This window comes from Emydura macquarii, unplaced genomic scaffold (assembly GCF_026122565.2).
Source record: "Emydura macquarii macquarii isolate MOO-44397 ecotype Brisbane River unplaced genomic scaffold, CSIRO-AGI_Emac_v2 contig_3612, whole genome shotgun sequence".
Lineage (NCBI taxonomy): Eukaryota > Metazoa > Chordata > Testudines > Chelidae > Emydura > Emydura macquarii.
In genome coordinates, this window is record NW_027133749.1 from 97,080 (window position 1) to 121,432 (window position 24,353).

The 24,353-nt window shown below is 55.0% G+C and overlaps 1 pseudogene; it reads right to left on the reverse strand.

Annotated features, from left to right (window-relative positions):
- Nucleotides 1-17,588: 17,588 nt before the first annotated feature.
- LOC137145747 (mast cell protease 1A-like) lies at nt 17,589-22,099 on the reverse strand (annotated as a pseudogene).
- Between the last annotated feature and the right edge of the window lie 2,254 nt (nt 22,100-24,353).

The window sequence follows — 24,353 nt, forward strand, 5'->3', positions numbered from 1 at the left end:
TTGGAGAGGAGTGGGTGGGTGATTTCAACAGAAAGCAGAACACTAAAAAAACAACAAAATGGAGTAACTGTGGTCAAGCAAACAATTATTTTCTTTCAGACTCTAGCCCAAACCTCATGGCGAATTCCCCATCTATTTGTCTGGGATCCCATGAGCAAACTTCTCACTATAAACACACTAAGTTTCAGGAAAAGCCAAAGTTTCCCTGAGTGTATATAAAGTAAGAGGAACTGAAGAATGGAATGTTGTAAATTATACAAACTGGGAGGAGATTTACAAAATCAGGTGCCAAAACAAATGCAAAACAAAAAACCTTTACTACAGCCAACAGAGTGGAACGATATCTGGCGGAATATTTGAAAGACAAGCAGCTAAGGAACTGGAGTTATTTCTAAGATGGAGAGATTTTATTGGATCACTAAGTTTAAGTATAGTTTTAATGCACAACTGTGAGGGGATGTCGAAAGTATCCAACTAATCTCACTTTTTGCAATATGTTAGGGAATTTTTCCAAGCAACTCTTAAGACATCATTAAAGGTGCTGAATACCAAAATAGAGCCGCCAAAGTTGCATAAATGAGGGCTTTGTTAGCAGCATGACAGAAGAGCACTAATGGAGAAGTCATAACAAGTGATTAAAGTCAAAGAATAAAATGAAATACTTACGTATTTACTTATTTCTGAATCAAGTACATTCTTATTAGAAAAAACTTTGCTCGCTGAGGTGGTGTGTGTCAGCAAGAGTACCGTAAAAATCCTTATTTGTGATTAGTTGGAACATTAGTGTGGTCCAGGTTACAGCTACAAGCGATAAAATGTTTTCACAGATTTCCTGCCCTCAAACTAAAGAGGCAAAGATAAACAGGGCCCAAAATTAAGGGTTTGTAAAAATATGCTTACAAAAACCAATAAAACCTTCCATTACATTTTGTTCCAATGAAAATAGTTTAATAGATAAATCTTCACCTGCAGCATTTCCAAACTGAATATTACAAGAACATTTTCCTTATGTATTTTAATCTGAAGAGTTAGAACATACTACAAGCAAAAAGTGAACTGGCCAAGTTGTTTTCCTTATCCTAGGTGACAGAAATACTAAAATTATATTTTTAATTCTAAGTTTAGTGAGGCAAGGAATTCTATGAAACACATGTAAGAAAACTGGCTTTATGCCCAAAGGGTCTTTAGAGTCAAGGACTTCAGCTTCATGCTTTATAACTATTGTGGCAGACGGCTGGCTTCCCTGTAATGGGTCTCACACTTTACTCCTCCTAGTGGGCCAGGAAGTTGCCCATCATCCCATCTTCCCAGGGGAGGTGGGAGGGACCCAGGCCCTGCTGGTCCCAGCCCAGGGGCCCTATGAGTAGCAGCTGTGAGCTGCTGACACTGTATTTGCACCTGCAATCTTTTTCCCCTGGGCTACTTTCCCCCCCACTCAGTCCTTCTGGCCTCTCAGGCCCTGTTTTCTTTGTTGCCCCAAGCTGGGCATCCTGACCCAGGCCCCTGTGCTGGGGGGAGGCTCCCCCCTCTCCTGGGCTCAGTACTTCTCTTGGGGCTCCTCCTCCTCCTGGGGCTCCGGCTCCTCCTCCTGGGGCTCGCTCCGCTCCGCTCTGCTCCACTCTGCACCTTTCTCCAACTTGTGCCCTGTTTCTCTGGAGCAGTGGGCTTTTAACAGGCAGCTGGCTGGGCCTTAATTGGCCTCAGCTGCTCCTGACTGCCCTCTCCTGACTCTGGCTACGCTGCAGGGAATAAAGCCCTTATCATTCTGGGGCTTATATATCTTCTTTCACCTTTTCTCCTGCTGCTGCTGGGGCTACTACTGCCTTGCAGAGCTCCTCCTGCTGCTGCCACCGATGCCCCCCTTCCTTTTGGGGGTCCCACTAGCCTTCCTGCCTCACCTGGCCAGTCGGGGGGAGTGGGTACGTGAGGGGCCCCATGAGCTGCAAAGGGACACCTTTCTCCTGGCCAGCTACTTCTCCCTTCTGGTGCTGTTGCTGTGAGCACCCCCTCCCTGCTGCCCCTACCCTCCTAGACCCCATACTTGAGGGCTCCCCTGTCCTCCCCCTTCCCTATAGCTGCCCCTGATGCTTGGGCTCCCCCTCCCCTTACTGCCCTCCTTGTAGTTTGTTCCTTGCTTTGTTTGTTTGTGTTAGGTTGTTTGCCCTTCTTGCTTAGGTCCCCTTCTGGTTTATTTGCTTGTCTCCCTGCCACCCCAGCCCCTGAGTGTGTTTGTTCCCTGCCCCGCCCGGCTCCAGGGGTTTTCCCCCGAGACTCCCCCGCCCTGCTCCTCCCCAAGCGCCACCCGCCAGCAGCAGTTTCCCTGTTGCCCCTTCTGCTCTGTCCCTTGTGCTCCTGCCCCCCAGTGCTCATGGCTTCCTTTAATTGACCCTGCCCTTTAAGTTGCCCCCCTCCCCCGCACACTGCACTCTCCTAAGTTGACTTAGCCCCCACCCCCAGTGCAGCCGGAGGAACCGGTGTTCCACCCAAGGCTGGTTAGTGTGTCCCCTGCATCCCTGCCGTGGTTTGCCCCCCCCCCCACTCATATTCATTTGTCCTGGTGTCCTCCTCACCTGCTTTCAGCCGAGCGGGGAGGAGCGGTTCACTTCCTCCCCCCCTCCTCCTCTCCCCTCTCCACTCCCCCGCCTCCCTTACCCCCCTGCCCCTCCAACCTCGCGCTCACACCCCTCCCTCTCTACTTCCCCTCCCTCTCGCCTCCTCTGCCTCACCACTTAACTCCCACCATTCCTGCTGTGCTTCTACCTCCCCCAGGATGGTGTGCATGTCTGGGGCCGGGACCCCCTCTCTGGATGCCCCTGCCCTGAGCTCCCCCACCCCTCCCCCCATCCAAGGCATCTGGCCTCGCTGCCCCTACCGGGCCACCAGGCATCAGGCCCGGGGCTCTGGTGGCGGACACCTCGGGGGGACTCTAGGGACTCTGCCGCTGCTCCAGCTGCCGCCCCCCCCCCCCCCCGCTCCCGGGGGTGCGCCCTTGGCCGGGAAAAAGGGTCAGGGGAAGAAAAAGGGCAAAGGCCCTGCCTGGACGGCGACACCGCCCATGGTGGGGCCTGCTCCCTCTCCCGTTGTCCCTTCCCTGGCTGTTCCTTCAACCAGCTCTGGGGGCGGTGCCACTCCCAGGACATATGTCCAGGTTGCTGCGGGTCCCCAGCACGCCGCCATGTCATCTGGCCCGACCGCCACCTCCAGCACCATCCCTGGAGGCCAGTGCCCCTTCCCCACCCTTACCAGGAGGCATGGGGTCCGCTGCCTACTGGTGCCTGCCTCGCCCCACATGGAAACCTACGTGCGGGCATTGGCGCAGGTGGTGGGTGGCAGCCTCCAAGATGTATGGGAAGGTGGTATTCTTCCTAGCATCTGAGGCCGCCTCCCAGGAGGAGGTGGTGATGGGCCTGGCAGTAGGGGGCGTCCACATCCCCGTGGAGCCCCTGGAAGACCTGGGCATACGGGTGGTCATCACCTCCGTCCCACCCTTCCTCCCCATTGCCGCCCTTTTACCTTTTCTCTCTGCGCTGGGGAAACCCATCTCCACCATCAGCCCGCTTCCCCTCGGCTGTAAGGACCCCACCCTCCACCGCATCCTCTCTCTCCGCCAGCGGGTGCAGTTACAGCTGCCACCGGTGGCGCATGGCGGGGAGGCGCTAGAGGGGTCGTTTCTCATGCCCCATCAAGGGGCCCAGTATCAGGTCTATTACAGCACAGGAGAGACCCGGTGCTTCCTTTGCCTGGCGACTGGGCACGTCCGGAGGGACTGCCCCGTGGCCTGGCAAAGCGAGGAGCCCAGGACCCCCGGGACCCAGGGGGCGCCAGCCTGACCAGCGGCGGCGCCCTCCCCAGTTGTGCCGTCCCTGTGGCTGCCCCTCCTCCATCGAGTGCCACCTCCGCTCGGGCCCTGGGAGCGCCTCCCCCGGTGCCCAGATGAGCGGGCAGGCCCCGCTGATGTCCAGAGCAGTCTGGTGGGGCCTGTGGAGGGGAGGGAGCCAGGGCCTCCTTTGGAGGGCACTGGAGGGGGGCTCGCCCCAGGGGAGGCCTTTCCTTCCCCCACTGCCCTGCCCCCACTTTCCCACACCCCGTCCCCTGTGCTCTTGCCCCCTGGCCCTGCCCCCACCTTCCAGCCCTCCACCTCGGAGGACTGGGTGCTCGTGCAGAGTAAGCGCGGCAAGTGCAAGGCTGGGATCCAGCGCCCCCTCCCCCTCATCACCGAGGCGGGTGAATGCCCCTACAAGTCCCACAAGGGGGCTGCTGGACCCAGGCCTTCCGCCGCGCCCCCTGCGGGGGCCTTGTGTGTGGCACCAGCCGAGGAGACTGCAGCGGCAGCTGTGGGTAGTACAATCTCCCTCCTAGAGTCCCTCCTCAAGGAGTCCCTGGCCAGATGCCCCTCTGCCCCCACACCCCTCACACCCTCTGCCGGTGCTGAGGTTGCTCCCTCCTCGGTCACCACCAAGGAGGACCTCGTGGTGGCAGGGGGAGTTTTCTCCTCCCTTATAGAGGAGATAGACGCCTTGGGCCTGACCCTGGCATGTCTGGGGGCAGACGACCCTCCCTGCCCAGAGGGTTCGGCTGAGGATGGCCCTCAGCCACCTTCCCCTCTCCCCTCCCTCCCTTCCCCAGCTGCTGGCGCTGCTCCTGTCCCCCGGACCGCTCCAGACCCTTCTCCCCAACTGGCCGATGGTGCCACCTCCGCTGTCGCCACTGCGGTCCTCGGGGCGATGGCTGGGGCCGAACAATCTGACCCAGGGCAGCTGGACTCCCTGCTCTCCAGCACAGGATGGCCGCCCATCGACCCAGTCCCCCCTCCCCAGGAGTGTGGAGCCGCGGATGGTGCAGCTCCTAGGCCTGGCCCCGAGGCCGCCCCGTCCGCCTTGCCCGAACCTCCAGCTCCCAGCCCCGTTCCGGAGACACCACGCCCTGCTGGCCTAGCCGCCGCGGACCCCGCACCCAATCATGATCCTGTTCCTCCCCCTGTCCCTTGCAATGACCCTGCCCCTGTCTTGACTCCTACGCTTCTCCTTGGTACCACCCCTCCTCCAACTCCTGGCCCCGAACCCTCCCTCCCTTCCCTTGCTACCTGTGCCCCTGCCGCCCCTGGAGTTGTCTCTTTCCCTCTGGCGAGCTCCCAGGAGGCAGCCTTTGTTTTCACCACTCCCAGCCCTTTAGGGGCTGCTGTCTTCCCTCTGCCGCTGCCCCCGTCATCTGCCCCGTCTGGCAGCAGGGCCGCTGCAGGGGCCAGGCCGGAGGACAAGCCCCCCGAGGCACTGCGCGAAGAGCTGCGCACCTTTCTCTGGGACTCACGTGGTGCCCGGAACCGGGTGCAGCTCGCGCTGCAGCACTGGGGGGATTTCCACCGCGTCCTCTGGGCCGTGAGGGCCACATTGAAAGAGGAGAAAGGGACCTGGCGGCAGGACACCATGGCCTACCAGTGGGCCCGCTGCTTTTGTGATGCCCTGATGGCCTTCGGTCACAGGCTGCTGCGGAGACCAGCGAGAACCGCTGGCGTTCCTGGCTGTGAGGATCCCCCCCAGCCCTCCTCATAATGCATGTCACTTTCACCACCTTGAACACCAGGGGCTGCAGGACGGGTCTCAGCAGGACGCAGGTGCTCTCCTTCCTTCGGGAGGGTGGGTACTCCATGGTGTTCCTGCAGGAGACCCACACGGACCCAGCCGCCGAGTCCAGCTGGCGGCTGCAGTGGGGGGACGGGGTGCACCTGAGTCACCTCTCTGCCCGCGTGGGCGGAGTAGCCACCCGGTTCTCTCCCAATCTGCAGCCCTATCTGGGCGTTTACCTCTCTGCCACCCATCCCTCCCCGGTGGAAAATTGGCAAGATTTCACGGACAGGGTGGTGCGGCGGCTATGGAGTTGGACGGGACTACTCCAGTGCCTCTCCCTTTGGGGGCGGGCGCTGGTGCTCAACCAGCTGGTCCTGTCCATGCTCTAGTACCGTTTCAACACCCTGGTCCCGACTCCGAGCTTCCTGGCCTACCTCCAGAAGACGGTTCTGGAGTTCTTTTGGCCAGGACTGCACTGGGTCTCTGCAGGGATCCTGAGTCTCCCCCTGGAGGAAGGGGGCAGGGCCTGTGCTGCATCCACAGCCAGGTCCACGCCTTCCGCCTCCAGGCCCTGCAGAGACTCCTTTTTGGTGCAGGTAATCCAGCATGGAGCCATTTGGCGCACGCCTTCCTCCGCTGCCTCCGAGGTCTCCGATACGACCGGTAGCTCTTTTTCTGCACCTGAGGGGTCTTCCGCAAGACCTCTCCGAGCTGCTGGTCCTCTACCAGGACCTCTTCCGGACCTGGAGGCTGGTCTCTGCCTCCAGGCCCCCTTTGGTCCCCGAGGGGGAGGATCTCCTCGCGGAGCCCCTGCTACACAACCCCCAACTCAGTGTGCAGGTGGCGGAGACCCCCTTGGTGCAATGGAGGCTGGTCCTGGCGGGAGTCACCAAGATCGGAGACCACCTGGACTACGACCGGGGGGACTGGGTGGACCCCTATGCGCTGGCTCGGCGTATGGGGCTCTCCACCCTTCGGACCCCCCGGCACGTATTCCAGGAGGTGAGGGCAGCCTTGAGCCCCGCTGCTCACGCCTACCTCGAGTGGGTCTCGGGAGAGGGTGATCCCCGCCTGCCCCTCAGCCCCGGAACTCTGGCACTCTCCAGCGGGCCACGGCCCCATGAGCCTGTTTGCCCCCCCCCCCCCCCCCGCGCACCGAGCCAGCTGCATGATCTGCAGCCGGTTCTTTTCCGAATTGCTTCGAGAGACCACCTTTACACGCTCGTGCTCCACACCCTTCACTTCCCTGCCCTTGCGTCTCGCCCCGACACCGAATGGTAGGACCTGCTGCCACCTACGGAGGGCGGGGACCCCCAGTGGGCCAGCCTGTATTCTACCTTAACCCCATGGCCCGCCGGGGACATCAGTTGGCGGCTCCTTCATGGAGCCGTGAGCATGGGCGTGTACTTGGCGCGGTTCACCCCCCGCCCCGACACCTGCCCCTTCTGTGGCACGAGGGAGACCCTGGAGCACACATACCTGGAGTGCACCAGGCTGCAGCCCCTCTTCCGGCTCCTCCAGAACCTCCTGCTGAGATTCTGGCTGCACTTTTCCCCACACTTGTTTATTTATGCACACCCCGTCCGTGGCCCCACAAAGTCATGGGACCTCCTCGTCAACCTCCTCTTGGCCCTGGCCAAAGTCTCCATCTATATTACCAGGGAGGGGAGGTTGGCTGGGGAGGTGCCCTGCAACTGTGGGACCTATTTCCATTCCCTTCTCCGTTCACGTCTCTGGGCAGAGTTCTTCTGGGCGGCGTCCACCGGCTCCATCGACACCTTCCGGGAGCAGTGGGCACTGTCTGGGGCTTTCTGCTCGGTATTTCCTTCTGGTTCCCTTCGTTTATACCTCTGACCCTCACACCCTTTCCTGTTTTTCCATTCGTTGTCCCAAGAAATTAGTTGCACTCTGGGTCCAGTGGCTCCTCCCCTTAGGCTGCGGGAGGGGCCTTGAGCGCTGGGCGGGCAAACCTCCTAGTTTGCAAATAGACCTACTCTCCTACTCTGTTGGAGCTACTGCTGCCTTTCGGAGACCCTCCTGCTGCTGCTGCTGCCCCCTTTGTTTTGGGGGGCCCCACTAGCCTTCCTGCCTCCCTTGGCCAGCCCGGGGGGAGTGGGTGCGTGTGTGAGGCACCTCCCTACCACCACCCCCACGGGCTGCAGAAGGGCACCTTCTCCTGGCTTGCTGTTTTCTTCTGCTATTGCTGCTGCTGCCGTGAGCACCCCTTCCCTGCTGCCCCTCTACCCTCCTAGCCCCTGTGCTTGGGGTTCCCCCTCTCCTCCCCCTCTTTGCCTCCCCTTCCCTGTAGCTGCCCCTGCCATCCCCCCTTCCTTTCATTGCTCTCCCTGTCATTTGTCACCTGCTTTGTTTGTCTGTGTTGGTTTGTTTGCCCCACCTTCCTTGCTTTGGCCTGCTTTTGGTTTGTTTGTTTGACCCCCCCCCCAGCCCCGGAGTTTGGTTTGTCCCCTGCCCCACCCGGCCTGGGGGGTTTGCCCCCGAGCCTTCCCAGCCCTGCTCCTGCCCCAAGTGCCACCTGTTCCCCTGCCAGCAGCAGTTTCCCTGTTGCCCCTTCTCCTCTGGCCCTTGTGCCCTTGTGCTACAACATGTTGACAATCTGCTACTTGCTTCCCCCACCCCCTCCAACCACCTGGTCGCTTTCCAGATGCCTTAGATACCATATGTCAAAGAGTGGAACCTCATATTACAGCACGAATGGAGGATAATCTTACTCTGCCATGTGGATATAGTAGTTGGCTGGTGACTTTTATTGATTTAGAGGCTAAGCTGAGTGCCTCCATTCACATTCATAGTCTCCAGGTGGAAGAGAAAGGCTCATACATGGGAACTTGGGTGAATCACTGTGATGAGAATGAAATCTTTAGACCCATGTAAACAAAGAAAGAAGCAAACAAAACTCCACCACTGAGGTCGGCTGAGTGAGCAGCTGCCTCATCTCCTGTTAGTTCTGATAGAACCGGAGCTCTGAGGACAGATGCACTGGGCATCCGAAACAGAGTTACTGAAGCAAAGACACTTCAACAGTTCACAACAGGAGGCTCCTGGCAACAAGCTAGGAATGCAGGGGTGACTGGGGGCGGGGAGGAGCACAGGATGGAGATTCAGTAGAGGTACACCCCGCGCTGTGACCTTAGGGATTTTGGCCAAGCCGAGACCCCCCAGCACAGCCCCTTTGCCAGAGATGGTCCATCCAGGTGCCAGGTTCCAGGTACACTAACACAAGGGTGCCCAGAGGCAAGGAGAAGCTGTCCCATAGGCCTTTGAAATGCAAAAAAACTCCCAAAACTGGCCGCAGCCCCACGAGGCAAACCCTCCGCTGTCCCAACCCCCAATCATAAGGCAACTTCGTGACCCCCCCTTCAACAGCCATTTATAGTATCTCGAGAGATAATGCACATGGATAAGATTGACAACATCACTGACAGCTAATGGGCGTTGGTTTTATCAGCGTATTGTGCCATCCGGTCTTTGCCGCCTGTATGGTTTAGCCAGTTATCACTGAATGTGCAGTTCGTGACGTGAGCTTGTTTTTTTCCGGGGGTGTAGTAGGATCAGTCGCCCTGATCTTCCATTATTTAATATGCCTTGCATGTCGCCTCAGTCTTATCTGACTCAAACTCTCTCTCACACACCCCTGCACACGCTGGCACGTTGGTGAACAGACAGCTGCGGTATTTTCAGCCGTTTTGATCTATCATCACTGAAACCATCTAAGAGACAATGCTGAAATTATACTTGTTAAAAACAGATGAGCTGCGATTGGTGTGTCAGGAATTAGGCCTAACTGGTGGAAAAACTAACGAAGCAATGGGCTGTTCCACCCATCACTACCCTTTTCGTGTCCTTAAAGTCAGAGATTTTGTGGGAAAAAATCTAGCAGGAAAGAAAGAACAGATGAAAAAGAACAGATCAAGAGACTAGAGAAAAGACATGATGTATCTTGATTTCAGGAAGGCTTCTGAATCAGTCCCTCATGACATAAGCAAAGAAGGCAAATGTGGTCTGGATGACATTAAGGGAGTGAAAAACTGGTCAAAGGACCGTACTCGAAGAGTAGCTCTCAATGGTTCACTGTCAAACCGGGAGGGATCCCAGCCCACTTCCCTTTGCTCTAGCCCACACTGGCTGCCTTGGCAAGCCCAGACCCCTTCACAACCCCTCTGAAACCAACTGGCCTCTTTCCCCTGCATGCAGATCAGGCCCTACAGCGACAAGGGCAATGTTCTCTTAACCCCGCGTAGAAGAGGATGAGACTGAGGCCCAGAGATGGGAGGTGGCTTGTGCAAGTTCACACAGGGTGTGTCTACACTGCAGTGTGCGCCCAGGACCTGACACATGTTTGAGCCCAAATTTTCCACCCACAAATCCCCCTGAAATACGCCAACCCCTCTCCACCCCAGGCACCAGCTGCCTGCCGCACCACGCTGGTTTATCAGAGCCCGTGTCCTCCTAGAGGGCGGGACCCAGCCTGACCTCTTTGCAGAGAGGACGTGGCTGAAGCTTTCTTGCCAGGCTCATGTTTGGCTTGTCCACCAATGCTATCCCACAATGCTCTGGGCCTCTGTCCCCCGGAATGTCTGTCTCCCACTTTCCCACTCACCTCCCATCAGGCAGAAGTGGCCTCGTGGTTCACATACAGAAAACTCAGCAAGGAGGCTGGATCCACCGGGCAGCTCTCCGGGCTGGGAGGAGATCAAGCACAGCAAGGGGGAGGATGCAGCTACCTCCCCTAGCATGAGCAATTGCATTAATGAACTGCGTCCATCCCAGAGTCCTGCTTGACCATCTCCTGAGCCAGGACAGCTCATAGTGCTGGCGACAGAGGTCACCGGCAGAGCAGATCCTGCATTTGCCAGCATAGACCCCTCGGCAGACCCTAGTTTTCCCGCCAGCCACAGACCAGACTACGTAGGTGGAGCACCCTGTGGGCATCCTGGGGCCATGCCCAGAGGGCCCATACAGGGAGGCCCAAGGGGCACAACACAGAAGAAGAAGCAGACCAAGGAGACCTGGAGCCTAGTAGGTTGCGACTTCCATTATATAATGTTATTGCTATTAAAAATGGGAGGGATTTTGGGTCTGTCAGAGAGAAAACGACAGGCAGCAGGGTGTATTTTGCCCTCTGCAATGACCCAGGCTGGGCGCATATCTAGCTTGAGGGCTTCCCCAGCCCCGGAGTCCTGGCCCAGTTCCTATGAATGGCCCCGCAGAGACTCTCTGTTTGTCATCTCTCATCTTCTCAGAGAGCTTTATTTGAATGCAGAGCTCCACGGGCAGAAGAGACCCATGTGATCATCCCATCCCACCTCAGACCAGGGAACTGCCCCTCAGGAATTGCTAGGGCAGATCTTCTGCAGAAATATCTCGGACTCCGCCGTGCTGCTTGGGAAATTGTTCCCTTCTCACCACCTAGCACCCTTCTCTGCTGCCATCTCCACTAACCCATCGTGGTTACATAGCAACTTCAATTCAGCATCAGTGTTTCCACTGGAGATGTGGAACTGGTGGCACCGTTATGCCAGCTGCTGGTGAGACCTGTGTTGGAATACTCTGTGAAGATCTGGTCTCCCATATTTAAGAAAGATGAATTTTAACTGGAAAATGCAGATGATCTGAGGAATGGAAAAGCTGCCTGATGAGAGGAGACTCAAAGAGCTTGGCTTGCTTAGCCTAACTGAAAGAAGGGGGTTGGAAGGAGGGAGAGATGATTGCTGTCTATAAACACATCAGAGGAGGGACAGGAGTTACTGAAGTTCAGCGCCAACGTGGACACAAGAAGAAATGGTTCTTAACTGGCCATCAGGAAGTTTGGGCTTGAAATTAGGCACAGGTTACTAGCCATCAGATGAGTGAAGTTCTGGAACAGCCTCCCCAGGGAGCAGAGGGGGCAAAACACCTCACAGGCTTCCCGACTGAGCTTGATAAGTATATGGAGAAGAGGGGATGGTGGGAGACGCCTACAGTGGCCCGTGGCCCATCGGCAGTGGCCAGTTGCGAATATCTCCAAAGCCAGTGCTGGGACACCAGATGGGGAGGGCTCTGGGTTATGACAGAGAATTCTTTCACTGGTGTCTGGCTGGTGGGTTTTGCCCACATGCTCAGGGTCTAACTGATAACCAGATTTGGGGTCGGGAAGGAATTTCCCCCTAGATTAGATTGGCACAGATGCCAGCAGGTTTTTGCCTTCCTCTGTAGCAAGGGTCAGGGGTCACTTGCAGGGTTAAACTAGTGTCATTAACTTGACGTCTTTACTCCATCATCTGAGGACATCAGTAACTCAGCCAGAGGTCAGGGGACTGTTGCAGTAGTGGGCCCTGGAAATAGCGCTGCAGATCCAGGGCACATCCAGGAGTCACCACAGCACCCACGTCCCAGGGCTGGGGGTCCCAAAGCCCAGCAATTCATACATGATCAGTTCAGCTGGTGCGAATGGGCCAGAGCTCCACTAGAATCAGTGAAGAGGAGCCACTTTGGATTCACCCCTGGTGTCACTGCATAATCCATCCAGTGATAGAGACAGGGTGATCCCCATCTGGGGTCCTTCGTAGTCCCCATGGGTATATGAGCGTCTCCAGGTGCCTAGATCCCTTAGCCAGCTCCTCCCCTCGCTTTTCCCCTTTTCTGTCCTCCCCCTGGGACTGGACACCTGCTGATGGATCCCTGGTCCCTCACACAGATGCTCCAGGCACTGACGTCTTCCAAAATGATGGGGGATTTTTCATCCCTGGCTCCCACCTGGGCTGCTACCTGCAGACAAAGGATATAAATAGTGGGACTGGCATGCAGATCAAATGACTGCAGCCCGCTTGCCAGGGCTGGGATTATAACCTGGGGTCGTAGCAACCTTCATCTACATCATCAGGGGCGACTCTTATTGGCTGGTAAAGGACTTCGGCACAGATGCCGAGGCCTGGATCCATGAGCTGCATCCTCACTGCTGTGGCAGGAACCACTACACGTTCAGTGGTTATGGGTTCCACATCATCTTCCTAGAACGGGGTGTCATGTGCCAGGTCCTGGACCTCAGCACGGATGAAAAGGAGGAGGACATTCCCCTGCTGCCTGAATACTGCCAGGGGCTCTGCCACTTCAGCTACGTTCTATTCACAGCCCTGATCGAGATGGATGAGAAATGCAGGGTTCAGTGCTACATGTACCAAGCCATCAATACCACCCTCTTAGTCTCCATCTCCATCCACCCAGACATGCGGAACTCCTTCCCTGGCGGGCTGACCCTTACCAAGGGCACCTCTAGCGGCGGCTGGGAGTGCGTCAAGACCCTGCACAAGGATTCTGATTCTCCTGTCTTCTGGGCCAAGAAGGTCACCTGCAAGGTGGGCTACAGCAAGCAGCAGATGTCCAACATCGAGCACAACCTGAGCATCGACCCTGAGATGACCATCGGGGCTGGAGCCCTCATCAAGCTGATCATCCAGTCCCAGTTCACTAGAGGACAACAATCCTCTCATCTTCTATTGACTCCTTGCCACCAGCTCTGAGATTTCCCACCTGTTACTTTCTCTGCTGCTTCCATCACTACCCAGTAGATGGCATTCGTGCATCGACATTTCCTTTTCTTCTTTGCTTATAGGAGGCTGTTTGAATGTTAGTCATTCAAATTTCTGGATTAACCTGGCCTGTGAATTGGGTCCTCCCCCTTTTTGAAGTAACTGGGCCAATGTGTTAATTAGTCCATGATTTTGACATACTGATGTCAAATAATATAACAATGCTCCCCCCGAGTGTACCCAGCATGACACCCCCAACACGAGACTGGCGTAGAAATGAGTAATCGGAGCTCCTAAATACACCTGAAGGCCCCCCTCATTCAGACAGCATAACACCCCTCACACAAAATTGATGCATAAAGGAGTGTCCCTAGACACTGCTGAATGCCCCAGAGGCCATTTTGGGGGCGCAAGAGGAACAACGGGTCTGTGCATTTGTTCCCATTCCACCTCTTCCCACAGAGGCCCTGCCCATGGCCAGGCCAGAAGCCGGAAGGTGGCCTTGGTGGGATGACCATATTCTCCCCCCTGTACGGAGCCGGAGCCCCTCTCCCTCCCTTCCCACAGACCTGCTGTGACCTCCTCAGCCCTATTTTGGACAAATGCCCAGTTCAGCCAAGAAATCTGGCCAAAATGCGATATCCGGTCACCTATGCTGCGGTATGAGCCAGCCAGGGAGGCTGGGCTGTTGCAGGGAGCCCCAGATCCAGACCTGCCCTGGGTATCCCAGATCCTAGAACCCCACTGAGAAACTCAGGCCTCCAGTCCCACACTGTGGTGACACTTGGGCAGGTGTCTAGAGAGAGACGCCCCATCTCCTGGGAAAAAGTCTCCACATGATGTTTCCTGGCTCCATGTTCAACAATTGCACCTCAGTCCCAGCTCTACCTTTGTCAGCTCCAGATCCTGGCTGTCGGGTCCCATCCTGCCATGGCTAAGGAGGATGAAGAGCCCCCTGTGCTCCAAAACACCTCCCCATGGGGGCTCAGAGAGAGGCACTCTGTCTCGTCACAGTCGACAGTGATCATCCGATTCCTGACACTCTGGGTGGGGCAAAGCAATGTGCAGGCTTTAGCCCAGAGCCTCCTGGCTAGGGCAGAGAGCAGCCAACACTCTGGGAACAGACTTTTGGGTCTCAGGTGAAAGAGTCACCAGTTCCAGCTGTGACGTTGGCAGTGTGAGGGGTAGGGGCACCCGGGCCCACCCTACTCCACCGGGTCCAAGCCCTGGGCCCAGTTAGTGGTGGGGGTCCAACCACTGGATCCGCAGGGAAACCAAAATCTGCTGCCTTACTTCCCGGAAGCACAACCTGACCAAAGTCCAAGTCCCCTGAGCTACCTCCTATCACCGTCCATGGAAGATATTGAGTAGGAGCAGGGAGATGGGGACACCTCTGCATACGGCCTTTGTTGGACCATGACCAGAGACTGTGCCCAGCTCCCATTTCCACACCTCCAGCACGACACTGGCAAATTGGAAAGAGGTAAAAGAATGATCTGAGATCTGGAGACCCTGCCTGGTGCGGGGAGCTCAACGGAGATCGATCGCCTGTGGCTATAGTGTGGACACAAAGGGCTGGAATGGTCCCCAGTCATGGTCCCACCACAGCTCTATCCAGGTGACCCCATCTCCCTGTTCCTACTCGATATCCCCCATCCGGTTTATACACCTAGGAAAGGTGTCTGCCAACCCTGGTCCAGTCTGATGCTGGGAGTCCTTGTTTGAATTTAGATGGATTCTATGAGCCAAAGGTGTTAACATAACCCAGCCACTGTCCAACATTAAACAGTGTTTGAAAGGGCCAAGGTTTGGCACACAGGGACCTCAGCCTTCTCACGGCATGGCAAATACACCCTTAAGCAACCTGTGAACAGTTCATTACAGATAAAGAAAAGAAGGAAACCGAATGAACACCTCTGAACGCCTATTCCCGCGTGTGAAGAGGGTAGTACATCAGCCTAGGGAATTCTGGAGCAAGGAAAGACTTCTCTCTGTCGCACGGTATCGGCCTTCAACAAATGCTTATCATTTTTATCCTGATTACCTTCTTCAACGGTTTTCCAATCATCAAAATTCCTAGCTGCAGAGTGTCATTGGCTGGCTTAAAAACTTTCTTCCACCCAACCAGAAAGCGGGAACAGGGCCGTGTGGTTTAGATAGCCAACCCGTCGCCATGAAGCATGGCTAGTCGAATGAAACAGCCCCTGACAAATGCACATCAAAATAATGGTGTGAAAAAAATTAAAATTTTGAATATTTTCTTTGAACCTTTTGATCTGGGCTGAACCGTTCTTTGTTTTCAGGGTTTTCTTTTCTTTTTTTCTCTCCCCACCCCACAAGTATTTAATTATTTTTTATTGATGTTGTTGATACTGACTGGAGATTGGAAACACCCCAATCACGGGAACCTGGAAAGCGTCACTGAGCTACAGTGGGACAAAATGATGGATGTGTATTTCCAAATATTTAGAAAATATCAAAAAGAGACGCTTGTTTGAAAAGCAAATGTCTCTCAAGGGGAATAAAAAATACGTGTTGTTTGAACAATTTGCCCTGCCTTTTCTATCACTGGCCTGTAGATTGGACGTTGCGTGCGTGAATGATGCAAGGTTGGGTGAGGATAACGGGGAGGGGTGGCAGGATGAAGGGAAGCTGGGTCGAGCCATAAAGAAGAGTAGGGCTAAATAAGAACAAATAGGCCCAGATATTAGGAGATGTTTAGGTGCCTAACCCTCCTTGACCTCACCGGGAGTCAAAATACCTTTGAGGACCTGGGCCCAGGCTCTTCCCTTCAGCAGATATCAGAGCACTTTAAAAAGGCAGTCAGGATCATTATCACCAGATGGGGAAACCGAGGTGCAGGGCAGGGATGTGACTTGTCCATCACCCAGCAGCAGAGCCGGGAACAGGACCCAGGCATCCTGAGACGCAGGCCTGTGCTCTGGCTACTAACCCACACTGCTGCCCTCCAACTCACAGCCCCTCCCTCAGGCAACCCCAGACCCCGTGACACCCCCAGCCCCTTCACCACTGCTTGCTAATTTCACTTCCTATCTCGTATTCTATGCAGTCAGTACAGATCCGATACAAAGGTCTCCCACCCTCAATTCCCTCCTGACTCATGTGGTCTGGGGCAGTCGCTGGGTCCCCCCAGGGCAGGGCTGGTCTGTGGTTACAGACGAGGGGATGTCACACCCACAGCGCTGGAATTACACCCACCCCCAAATCCAGTGGCTCTGGGGTGAATACAGATAGACGTGATCCATGCATCTCCATGCCCCCTGCATCTGTCTAGCTCTGCAGCTGGTAAAAGGAGCCAGGATGTGTAGTGCTGCCCTGCACTGGCCCATTCTGTGTCACCGATCTCTGCCTTGCTAAAGGCTGGATATTTCTGGAGGAGAGATTCCTAGAGCTCCCCTCCTATAGATTTGTTCGCTCCAAGGCCAGAGGGACCACAGGGCTTGTCACATTGGACCACTGCCAGCCCCCTTCCCAAGTTAACCCCAGTTTGAACTAGGGCTGAGCTCTCAAAGAAATGTCCCGGCGTGGGACACAAGTCACCAGGGACGAGGAATCCAGCCTTGTCCTGAGGAGCAGAGTCTCTGCTCCATCCCTGGGCCCAACCATTGGAGGGATTTGAACGGGCTTTTCCCAGGCAAAGACTTTCAGTTCTGGAGAGTGGGGGCGGTCGCTCTCACCCCAGCCCCCCATAACAGTGGGGACCCCTCCAGCCCTGCGCGGGTTCATTCCCCGCTGCCACTGCCCAGCTCCCCGTTCCCAGGGCCCAGCCTAGCGCATTATGCACCAGCCCAGCCTTTGTCTGCGCTGGATTCACGGCTCAGGTCGGTCGCTCATTCCCAGAATCTTGCTTTTTTTTTTTAAACTTCATTTTTATTCATTGCTTGGCTCCAAAGCAGCAAACAAAATTCACCAGGCTGCTCAGCAGCACGGGGAAAGGGAGGTGGGAAGAAGAAGATCAGCGCTTTCGACTGATCTGCCCTCAGTGCAGCCTTTGTGGAGCTCCCTTCCCACAAGCGAACGCCCGCTGGCCTGGCTGGCTCTGGGACAGGGTGTTTGCAGCGGGAGGGGCCACCCCAGGGTGACTAACCTGTGGGAGAGGCCCGGTGATGATGGGGTTTTCAGATGGGTTAGCAGGGCAGGGACGGACGAGAATCTCCCATGAACAGCCCTCAACCGGCTCTCATGGGGGAGAGCTACAAACCGGGGCAAATAAACCAGCTGTTTCTCTAGCGAAGGGACAGGCTGAGGATTGGGATTTCCAAGGGAGCTGACGGGAGCCAGCCTTGAACCTGGCTCCTAACTCCCCTAAGCTCTCTGCCTTGAGTCTCATGGGTTGGGTACTGCCTGAGCGAAGCGATAGCTGGGGGGGACTCAGCCTAGGGGGCTCAGCTCCTCTGCAAAGCAGGCTCCAGGGCACGGCCTTGGTAAAGGCCAGAAGCGGCGCAGCTCCGGCCCCTGCAGAGATTCCCGGTGGGGCTCAGGGATGCAGCTTCTTCATCTCCTCTCGTATCCAGGGGATGAAGGTGGAGATTCTTGTGTACACCCCGGGGGGGCAGCAGGGCCCCCAGGATACGATGCCCTGGGCTTTTCCCTTGCACACCAGGGGGCCCCCAGAGTCGCCCTGCGAAATAGAACAAGCTCAGTGACAACCCCATTTGCAGCTGGTCTCAGTGTCACTCCCTCAATGTCCCCCCGAATCTGCTTGGGACCCCCCTATGGGTCAGCTGGTCTTTGCATCCCAGTCCCCCTCCACCCCTAGAGATGGTCTCTGCCTTCCCCTGGGAAAAGAACAGCTATTTTCCCATTCACTTGTACAGCACCTAGCACAATGGGACCTTAGCCCCCCAGTTGCTGATTGTAGGCCCGACTGCAGCACATAGAGCCTCACTGATAGTCACGAGTCATTGAGGGCCCTTGAAGCCAGGGGGAGAATCACCTTCCCAGAGTCTTTGCCCTTTTTGGATCCCCCGCACACAGCATCGTGGAGGGGTCATAGTCAGCATATGGCCCCTTGGGATCCTTATGACACGCCCCATTGTCCAGCACCTCCACGTCCACCTCCTGCAGCCTGTCCGCAGTCGCTGCGCACCCTGTCCGGCCCCAGCCGGCGACGCTGCACACGTCCCCTGGCTTTACTGTCTTGTGGGTGCGGGGCAGGAGGATGGGTTTCACCCATTTATTCAGCTTCACTTTCCTGTCCAGCTGCGACACAGGCAAAATGAACAAAATGAGGGTCGCGCTCAAGGACCCAGAGACAAACCCCTCACCCCAGAGAAAAGCAGAGCCATCAATGTGAGTTCACTGGAGGCGGGGTGAGTGGACGGGGCCTGCAGCAGTGTGAGGTCACAGGGGGCGGGAGAATTGTTTGGGGGCGTGGCCTGCAGCAGTGTGAAGTCACAGGGGGCGGGGGATTGTTTGGGGGTGGGGCCTGCAGCAGTGTGAGGTCACAGGAGGCAGGGGATGGGATGGGGCGGTACCTGCAACAGCATGATGTCGTTGTTTAGAGTCTTTTTGTCATATTTTGGGTGGGGGATCTTGGCACGTACTGGGATCACCTGTTGGCTCTCTTCCCGTTTGCTAATGTCGTGGGCTCCCAGATGCACCGTGATGTTGCTGTGAGAGCCAAGAGAAACGTGTGGGGCGTTAGGTGCAGGGCGGGGAGCTGCAGGGTGGGTGCAGGGACAGTGATGGGGGGACGGGGCAGCCTGGGGCTCTCATGCCGAGATCTTTGACTCAGCTCCCGGCCTGAAAACCCTCACCCCACTGCACGCGTGCCAGCTGCCGTCCTGTCCAGGGGCAGGGCACTGCCTGGCTGCAGGGTGGGAAGGGGGCACAAGGGCCCTTTCCCCTCTATGGAGCATTGGCTGCAGCACAGATCCCCTGCCCTGTGGCATTGGGGTCCCAGCCAGTGTCTGCCCCATCCCCCTGTGCTGTTCCCCTGAGCACCTTCGCTGCCCGGTGTCATCCTGGCTCCTGGGTTCTCAGCTCCCGGCATCCCGGGGACCCCCCCTGGCTAGATACAGATGGGTTCTGTGTCCGGCTTCCCCAGCCCATTGCCCTGCCCAGCTGCCCTGGGGCTGGGAACCCCCAGTCCCTGATCTGCTCCTTCCCCATAACCTATGATGGTGCCAGAGCTCCTGGCCCACCATTGCCCGCTAACGCCTGACCTGCCCCCTACGCAGAGATGCTTACTCTCCATTGCAGTGAGCGGCCGTCAGCACAACCTTCTCCGACAGCAGGGACCCTCCGCAGATGAAGTTCTTCTCTGCGTCGTATTATCAGATAGGCCATGTAGGGCCTGGAGTGGAGCCGGGCTTCCTGTCCCCCAATGATCTCCCCTGGGGGAGAACCAGGTTCCCATAAATGGCCCCGTCATCTCCACGAGACAGGCTGGGACCGAGCTGCCCATTCCATAACCTCAGCCAGCACCCCCCACGATGATGCTCTCCCTAGGACATCCCTGTGCCAGGATCCCTGCCCAGATCCCACCCAGACTGGACGCCCCATGGGGCCGGAGGCTGAATCTAAAGCTCTGACATCGCTGGGTGGAGACTCGGTGCCAAATGCACCGGGAGTGGGTCAGTGATCACAAGGCCTTGAGTTATCAGTGTTGGGTGCCAGGGTCACCTAGAACACCACTGACATCTCCTCTGCTGAGATTTCACCTTCTCCGTCAACCCACAGCTACGAGTCAGGCCTCCTCCAAGGCTGACCCTCCAATCTCTTTTCCAAGAACTAATCGGGTTTTCTAGAAAATGAACGTTTTCCCAGAATGTGTCACATCACTCCAAACATTGCAGCGTTTTTCTTGGATCACTGATTGTATCCCCTGGTTTTCTCCACTTTTCAGCTGCAAATTTGATGGGTTTTAGTCGCCAATTTTTTTCTTTAAGCTTTTGGTCACACTAGAAACTGAGAAGGAGTGGCAAGATATGCAACGGAAACCTGTTGTTTTCCATCCATTTAGCCCTGACGCCTTCGCTACCCATAACCCATTGCTGCTTTTGCTTCTCCGAATGCAACCCACATTGCCAAGGTCTATGGCAGCGTTATACGCACACCTGGCTGGCTGGCAAATTTGAAGTAAACACTGATCCTCTAAAAACGCAATGGGAGGAGGAACTAGGCCAATTATTTTCTGCCAACTATGTGGAAACAAATTTTCGCCAGTTCTCCAGTTCTCCAGACTGCTCCCACATTTAAGATTAATTCAGCAGCAAATCACATGGAGGGTGTGTTGGATCCGTGTTCAAAACAGGCACTACTAAGTCAGACGAATATTGGTGCTGAACTCAGCAGGTGGTTACTTAAACCATACGCTCTGGGAAATCTCCTAGACCCGTGGGCTTTGGGCAGAACTGAAGGGGAGACGTCATTGTTTTCCTGTCAAATAAAATTAAACTTAATTTTCAACCTAATGGGTGTTAATTGGAAGTGGAGTAAATCTGAAAGACTTTGGCTAAGCAGAGCACTAATAATGGTGACAGGACTAGTAGTACAAAACCAGAAATGCAAAAAGCGACCAACAATCAAAGAAGATTGGATCATGGACCTCCTAAGCTTGGGAAGAAATGGAGACCATTATAGAGAAACCCCAGAAACGTTGTCAAAGATATGGGATACTTTCCTGGAAGTATGTGAATGATCGGATCAAATGCATGGGCCCCCTTCACCTTCCTCTCCTCTCTGCCCACTTCTTTCCTCTCCCGTCTATATCTCTGATCTCTGAATTTTGCTTCTAGTCTTTATCAGACTTCAATAATTTTTCTTTTGTTGGATTTTTATAACCAAATTTAGTTTGTAAATTGTGGAATATAATGAGGGATTGATATTCTAACCATTCATATTAGAGATAATTAAATGTTTCATGCATAGCTAAGGTGAGGAAGCAAATACTTAATATTTACGGGAAGTTTATATAGTATGAAAGGTTCATGTATATTGTTTTCTGTTTGTTTTTCTCACTCTCTCCAGATGTCTTTTTAAAAAAAATAATAAAACGTGAACAGGAAAACAAATTCCTTTTCAGGTTCTCAGAGAAAAGGCGAAATTTCCCATGGAAAAACTTTTCAGACCAACTCTGAACAAGTCTCAACCCAGCTGGATGAAACAAAAACTAGACATGCGGTGTAAAGATAGCGGGGTGAGGAGTTAGGCAACTTTTAGGTAACTTTTGGGTAACTTTCAGGTGAAAGTGTTCAGGTCCTTTAAAAGGAAACACTTTGGGGGGTTTCCCAAGAAAATTTTTTTAAAAACTTTGTAATCAGTTGTGAACAAGTCTCCACGTGAGTGGGTGGGTGTAAGAGAAAACCAATCTTTAACACATGGTTGGTCTTTGCATTAGGGTAGCTCCTAGACCAAAATCAGGACCCCCGTGTTCAAGAAGCGCAGACCCTGACCCGAGATCAGGGTCCCTTCCCCTCAATGTGTCAGGCCTTACACTTCCCCACAATCCCCTGCCTCAAAGGGTGTCCGGTTCAAACAGACACAGACAGAGTCATTATTCCCATTGCACCGATGGGGAAAGTGAGGCCCCGGGAGATTGTTCTTAAATCTGCCAAAGACGACTGGGTGCCCATCAGTGATCCATGCAAATACCTGTCCACAGAGGTCCTGCACAGAGGTGGGAACTGCTCCCAGATTTCTTGGGTCCCAGCCTGGTGCCTTAGCCCCACAGCCGGCGTCCCTTTGTGGGGAACAGACTGGCAGAGGGGCTCCCAAGGAGCCTGCGGGAGCTGGGACACCCAGCTCCTTGGGCTGCTGTGAGAGCCCCAGTGGCACTCAGGAGTGGCTGAGGGTTACCTAGTGTCCCCTTGGCCCAGCAGGATCGGGGGAGACCCTCACTGCTGCCCACAGCTCCCCTTGCGGGGCAAGGCCCCTCACCCCATGGGCCCCGATCTCCCCCCACTCACCAGCCCAAGCCGCTGGGCGCAGGAGAAAGGCCACGGGGAGCAGGACCAGGATCAAGAGCTGCATCATCAGAGTCATCCAGGGACGGGCACGGAGCCTCTGCCTCAGCCCTGGGAGTTATATGGACTGGAAGGGGAGGGGAGGGGAAGGGAGGGGAGGGGAGGAGAGGGCCTGGCAACCAAAGGGGTACGGACTCTGCTGCCGTGTATCCTCCGCCCCAGATGGGCCGGGTGCAACACCCATTGGGGAGCCTCCAGTTCACAGCTGTGCCCACATGGGGCAGGGATTTCCTCTCTGCTCTGATGCACAAACCACCTAGCTGAGGATGTGGCTAACCCTCTCTCCCTCCAGCTAACCCATGTCAGCAATGCCCCTGGGCTGATCTGCACCTTGGTTCCCAGACCCAGAGATTGCAAGGCCAGGAGTCGCCACTGGGACTTTCCAGCCTGACCCTCCCAGGCACCCCAGAGCCCAGAACCGACCAAGCAACTCTGGCTTCCAGCCCCACACCATTTTGAACTGGGCTCAATTTTTACATGTTATCAGGATTTTGTTTTCTTTTTCTCTCTCCCCTCCTCACAAGTATTTAACTCTTTATCATTTATAATGTTAATACAGAGTAAAATATGTGTTTCTTGAAGAATCCGCCCTGCCTTTTCCCTCCCTGGCCTGTAGCTTGAACATTGCATGCATGAATGATGTAGGGCTGGGTGATGGTAATGGGGCGGCAGGAGGAAGGAAATCTGGGTTGAGACTTAAAGAAAATTAGGCTAAATAAAAACCAATAGGCCCAGATCTGTTAAAAGACCTCCTTGATTTCAAACCCAGTGACCCAGACCTCGTATTCTGGAGAAAGATCACCCAGATGGTAGCCGCTGATACTCTGCACCCTAGCGAGCTACACGTTCTTATGCAGCAAAACGCCCCAGCTTGTCTTGGGCTAAGCTGACTGCAGATGGGTGCTTAATGTCCACCCAGGCTCTGACGATGAGTCGATCTGTATCTGGGCTTCTGAGTGTGAAGAAAGACAGGCTAAAGAAAAGAAAGATAAAGATAATGTCACAGTAACAACGGGAAATAAAACGACCTGCCACAACTGCGGTGCCTCCGGTCACTTGCAGAGGGACTGACCAATCAGAGGGCAGGGTCGGGGTCGAGGGCAGGCCATGGCCATGCTGGGTCTGGTAATAACACCCCTCTGTCCCACCCTGGCCCTGCGACCCACACCCTCTTCAATCATCTGTATGTATCTAATTTGCTTTATCCCCTTTAAGATTTCTCTCCTAGTTTGTTTCTTTATTTTATAATAAACCTTTGGTTTAGTTACTAAAGGATGGGGGAATGAGGACCTAAGCCCGAAGGTAAGTGGGGAAGAGGGACACCGCAAGGAAGCAGAAGGAGGAGGGTGCAGCAGGGGAGGCCTCCCGATTCATACTGTGAAAGTAGACCAATCGGCTACTTATCTCAAGTGCCTGTACACAAATGCAAGAAGCCTGGGAAACAAGCAGGAAGAACTGGAAGTCCTGGCACAGTCAAGAAACTACGACATGATTGGAATAACTGAGACTTGGTGGAATAACTCTCACGATTGGAGCGCTGTCATGGATGGGTATAAACTGTTCAGGAAGGACAGGCAGGGGCGAAAGGGGGAGGAGTTGCACTGTATGTAAGAGAGCACTATGACTGCTCTGAGCTCCAGTATGAAACTGGAGATAAGCCAGTTGAGAGTCTCTGGGTTAAGCTTAGAAGCAAGAACAATAAGGGTGATGTCGTGGTGGGTGTCTGTAACAGACCACCAGACCAGGAGGATGAGGTAGATGAGGCTTTCTTTACTCAACTAGGGAAAGTTTCCAGTTCACAGGACCTGATTCTCATGGGAGACTTCAATCACCCTGATATCTGCTGGAAGAGCAATACAGCAGAGCACAAACAATCCAGGAAGGTTTTGGAGAGTGTCGCTGACAATTTCCTAGTGCAAGTGCTGGAGCAACCAACTAGGGGCCGAGCTTCTCTTGATCTGCTGCTCACAAACAGGGAAGATTTGGTAGGGGAAGTAGAAGTGGGTGGCAACGTAGGCAGCAGTGACCATGAGATGGTCGAGTTCAGGATCCTGATGAAAGGAAGAAAGGAGAACAGCAGGATACGGACCATGGACTTCAGAAAAGCGGACTTTGACTCCCTCAAGGAACTGATGGGCAGGATTCCCTGGGAGGCTAATATGAGGGGGAAAGGAAGCCAAGAGAGCTGACTGTATGTTAAAGAGACCTTATTGAGGGCACAGGAACAAACCATCCCGATGTGCAGAAAGAATAGTGTGATACGACCTGTGCCC